We start from the raw sequence: 5,632 nt of genomic DNA, 5'->3' as shown, positions 1-5,632 counted from the left end.
GGTCCAGTGTAAATGGTGCAGACCCTGGTCCGACCCAGGTCGAAGTGCTGTGTAAATGCAGTATAAAGCAGGGTCAGACCCTGGAAACTCCAGCGTTCAAAGACCAGGGTCGGACCAGGGTTTTTGGTGTAAAAGGGGTATAAGGTGCAGGGAGCAGGACAGGGATCAGGGGAGAGAACCTTACTAGGGAAGCCCAGGAACAGAGCATTGTGTCCTCCTGGAGAGGGGCATGCTGGGAGGTATGGATAATGTATGATTGCCAGCACCTGTGGGGAGCTAGGTAACTGATAAGAAAGGTGTCACCACAGGTGCTGGCAATCATACATTACCAGGGAAGCCCAGGAACAGAGCATTGTGTCCTCCTGGAGAGGGGCATGCTGGGAGGTATGGATAATGTATGATTGCCAGCACCTGTGGGGAGCTAGGTAACTGATAAGAAAGGTGTCACCACAGGTGATGGCAGTCATACATTACCAGGGAAGTCCAGGAACAGAGCATTGTGTCCTCCTGGAGAGGGGCATGCTGGGAGGTATGGATAATGTAGGATTGCCAGCACCTGTGGGGAGCTAGGTAACTGATAAGAAAGGTGTCACCACAGGTGCTGGCAATCCTACATTACCAGGGAAGCCCAGGAACAGAGCATTGTGTCCTCCTGGAGAGGGGCATGCTGGGAGGTATGGATAATGTATGATTGCCAGCACCTGTGGGGAGCTAGGTAACTGATAAGAAAGGTGTCACCACAGGTGCTGGCAATCCTACATTACCAGGGAAGCCCAGGAACAGAGCATTGTGTCCTCCTGGAGAGGGGCATGCTGGGAGGTATGGATAATGTATGATTGCCAGCACCTGTGGGGAGCTAGGTAAATGATAAGAAAGGTGTCACCACAGGTGCTGGCAATCCTACATTACCTGGGAAGCCCAGGAACAGAGCATTGTGTCCTCCTGGAGAGGGGCATGCTGGGAGGTATGGATAATGTAGGATTGCCAGCACCTGTGGGGAGCTAGGTAACTGATAAGAAAGGTGTCACCACAGGTGCTGGCAATCCTACATTACCAGGGAAGGCCAGGAACAGAGCATTGTGTCCTCCTGGAGAGGGGCATGCTGGGAGGTATGGATAATGTATGATTGCCAGCACCTGTGGGGAGCTAGGTAACTGATAAGAAAGGTATCACCACAGGTGCTGGCAATCCTACATTACCAGGGAAGGCCAGGAGCAGAGCATTGTGTCCTCCTGGAGAGGGGCATGCTGGGAGGTATGGATAATCTATGATTGCCAGCACCTGTGGGGAGCTAGGTAACTGATAAGAAAGGTGTTACCACAGGTGCTGGCAATCCTACATTACCAGGGAAGCCCAGGAACAGAGCATTGTGTCCTCCTGGAGAGGGGCATGCTGGGAGGTATGGATAATGTAGGATTGCCAGCACCTGTGGGGAGCTAGGTAACTGATAAGAAAGGTGTCACCACAGGTGCTGCAATCATACATTACCAGGGAAGGCCAGGAACAGAGCATTGTGTCCTCCTGGAGAGGGGCATGCTGGGTGGTATGGATAATGTATGATTGCCAGCACCTGTGGGGAGCTATGTAACTGATAAGAAAGGTGTCACCACAGGTGATGGCAATCATACATTACCAGGGAAGCCCAGGAACAGAGCATTGTGTCCTCCTGGAGAGGGGCATGCTGAGAGGTATGGATAATGTATGACTGCCAGCACCTGTGGGGAGCTAGGTAACTGATAAGAAAGGTGTCACCACAGGTGCTGGCAATCATACATTACCAGGGAAGCCCAGGAACAGAGCATTGTGTCCTCCTGGAGAGAGGCATGCTGGGAGGTATGGATAATGTATGATTGCCAGCACCTGTGGGGAGCTAGGTAACTGATAAGAAAGGTGTCACCACAGGTGCTGGCAATCCTACATTACCAGGGAAGCCCAGGAACAGAGCATTGTGTCCTCCTGGAGAGGGGCATGCTGGGAGGTATGGATAATGTAGGATTGCCAGCACCTGTGGGGAGCTAGGTAACTGATAAGAAAGGTGTCACCACAGGTGCTGGCAATCATACATTACCAGGGAAGCCCAGGAACAGAGCATTGTGTCCTCCTGGAGAGGGGCATGCTGGGAGGTATGGATAATGTAGGATTGCCAGCACCTGTGGGGAGCTAGGTAACTGATAAGAAAGGTGTCACCACAGGTGCTGGCAATCATACATTACCAGGGAAGCCCAGGAACAGAGCATTGTGTCCTTCCGAAGAGGGGCATGCTGGGTGGTATGGATAATGTAGGATTGCCAGCACCTGTGGGGAGCTAGGTAACTGATAAGAAAGGTGTCACCACAGGTGCTGGCAATCCTACATTACCAGGGAAGCCCAGGAACAGAGCATTGTGTCCTCCTGGAGAGGGGCATGCTGAGAGGTATGGATAATGTATGACTGCCAGCACCTGTGGGGAGCTAGGTAACTGATAAGAAAGGTGTCACCACAGGTGCTGGCAATCATACATTACCAGGGAAGCACAGGAACAGAGCATTGTGTCCTCCTGGAGAGGGGCATGCTGGGATGTATGGATAATGTATGATTGCCAGCACCTGTGGGGAGCTAGGTAACTGATAAGAAAGGTGTCACCACAGGTGCTGGCAATCATACATTACCAGGGAAGCCCAGGAACAGAGCATTGTGTCCTCCTGGAGAGGGGCATGCTGGGAGGTATGGATAATGTATGATTGCCAGCACCTGCGGGGAGCTAGGTAACTGATAAGAAAGGTGTCACCACAGGTGCTGGCAATCATACATTACCAGGGAAGCCCAGGAGCAGAGCATTGTGTCCTCCTGGAGAGGGGCATGCTGGGAGGTATGGATAATGTAGGATTGCCAGCAACTGTGGGGAGCTTGGTAACTGATAAGAAAGGTGTCACCACAGATGCTGGCAATCATACATTACCAGGGAAGCCCAGGAACAGAGCATTGTGTCCTCCTGGAGAGGGGCATGCTGGGAGGTATGGATAATGTAGGATTGCCAGCACCTGTGGGGAGCTAGGTAACTGATAAGAAAGGTGTCACCACAGGTGCTGGCAATCCTACATTACCTGGGAAGCCCAGGAACAGAGCATTGTGTCCTCCTGGAGAGGGGCATGCTGGGAGGTATGGATAATGTAGGATTGCCAGCACCTGTGGGGAGCTAGGTAACTGATAAGAAAGGTGTCACCACAGGTGCTGGCAATCCTACATTACCAGGGAAGCCCAGGAACAGAGCACTGTGTCCTCCTGGAGAGGGGCATGCTGGGAGGTATGGATAATGTAGTATTGCCAGCACCTGTGGAGAGCTAGGTAACTGATAAGAAAGGTGTCACCACAGGTGCTGGCAATCATACATTACCAGGGAAGCCCAGGAACAGAGAATTGTGTCCTCCTGGAGAGGGGCATGCTGGGAGGTATGGATAATGTATGATTACCAGCACCTGTGGGGAGCTAGGTAACTGATAAGAAAGGTGTCACCACAGGTGCTGGCAATCATATATTACCAGGGAAGCCCAGGAGCAGAGCATTGTGTCCTCCTGGAGAGGGGCATGCTGGGAGGTATGGATCATGTATGATTGCCAGCACCTGTGGGGAGCTAGGTAACTGATAAGAAAGGTGTCACCACAGGTGCTGGCAATCATACATTACCAGGGAAGCCCAGGAACAGAGAATTGTGTCCTCCTGGAGAGGGGCATGCTGGGAGGTATGGATAATGTATGATTACCAGCACCTGTGGGGAGCTAGGTAACTGATAAGAAAGGTGTCACCACAGGTGCTGGCAATCATACATTACCGGGGAAGCCCAGGAGCAGAGCATTGTGTCCTCCTGGAGAGGGGCATGCTGGGAGGTATGGATCATGTAGGATTACCAGCACCTGTGAGGAGCTAGGTAACTGATAAGAAAGGTGTCACCACAGGTGCTGGCAATCCTACATTACCAGGGAAGCCCAGGAGCAGAGCATTGTGTCCTCCTGGAGAGGGGCATGCTGGGAGGTATGGATAATGTAGGATTGCCAGCACCTGTGGGGAGCTAGGTAACTGATAAGAAAGGTGTCACCACAGGTGCTGGCAATCATACATTACCAGGGAAGCCCAGGAGCAGAGCATTGTGTCCTCCTGGAGAGGGGCATGCTGGGAGGTATGGATAATGTATGATTGGCAGCACCTGTGGGGAGCTAGGTAACTGATAAGAAAGGTGTCACCACAGGTGCTGGCAATCATATATTACCAGGGAAGCCCAGGAGCAGAGCATTGTGTCCTCCTGGAGAGGGGCATGCTGGGAGGTATGGATCATGTATGATTGCCAGCACCTGTGGGGAGCTAGGTAACTGATAAGAAAGGTGTCACCACAGGTGCTGGCAATCATACATTACCAGGGAAGCCCAGGAACAGAGAATTGTGTCCTCCTGGAGAGAGGCATGCTGGGAGGTATGGATAATGTATGATTACCAGCACCTGTGGGGAGCTAGGTAACTGATAAGAAAGGTGTCACCACAGGTGCTGGCAATCATACATTACCAGGGAAGCCCAGGAACAGAGCATTATGTCCTCCTGGAGAGAGGCATGCTGGGAGGTATGGATAATGTAGGATTGCCAGCACCTGTGGGGAGCTAGGTAACTGATAAGAAAGGTGTCACCACAGGTGCTGGCAATCATACATTACCAGGGAAGCCCAGGAGCAGAGCATTGTGTCCTCCTGGAGAGGGGCATGCTGGGAGGTATGGATAATGTATGATTGCCAGCACCTGTGTGGAGCTAGGTAACTGATAAGAAAGGTGTCACCACAGGTGCTGGCAATCATACATTACCAGGGAAGCCCAGGAGCAGAGCATTGTGTCCTCCTGGAGAGGGGCATGCTGGGAGGTATGGATAATGTAGGATTGCCAGCACCTGTGGGGAGCTAGGTAACTGATAAGAAAGGTGTCACCACAGGTGCTGGCAATCATACATTACCAGGGAAGCCCAGGAACAGAGCATTGTGTCCTCCTGGAGAGGGGTATGCTGGGAGGTATGGATAATGTAGGATTGCCAGCACCTGTGGGGAGCTAGGTAACTGATAAGAAAGGTGTCACCACAGGTGCTGGCAATCATACATTACCAGGGAAGCCCAGGAACAGAGCATTGTGTCCTCCTGGAGAGGGGCATGCTGGGAGGTATGGATAATGTATGATTACCAGCACCTGTGGGGAGCTAGGTAACTGATAAGAAAGGTGTCACCACAGGTGCTGGCAATCATACATTACCAGGGAAGCCCAGGAACAGAGCATTGTGTCCTCCTGGAGAGGGGTATGCTGGGAGGTATGGATAATGTATGATTGTCAGCACCTGTGGGGAGCTAGGTAACTGATAAGAAAGGTGTCACCACAGGTGCTGGCAATCATACATTACCAGGGAAGCCCAGGAACAGAGCATTGTGTCCTCCTGGAGAGGGGCATGCTGGGAGGTATGTAATATGACACCCCTCCACCAGTCAGTGCACACAGAGGGAGGGGAAGTGGAGGGAGATGGAGACGGTGCTGCTGCTGCTGCTGCTGCTGCGCCCTCCTCAATGTAACTGCCACTGTGTCCATGGGAACAGGGAGGAGGGAGCTGGGATCATGGGGGGAGGAGGAGCCTG

Source organism: Crinia signifera, unplaced genomic scaffold (genome assembly GCF_055691185.1).
Source record: "Crinia signifera unplaced genomic scaffold, ASM5569118v1 HAP2_SCAFFOLD_215, whole genome shotgun sequence".
NCBI classification, from domain to species: domain Eukaryota; kingdom Metazoa; phylum Chordata; class Amphibia; order Anura; family Myobatrachidae; genus Crinia; species Crinia signifera.
This window is presented reverse-complemented; position numbering follows the sequence as displayed.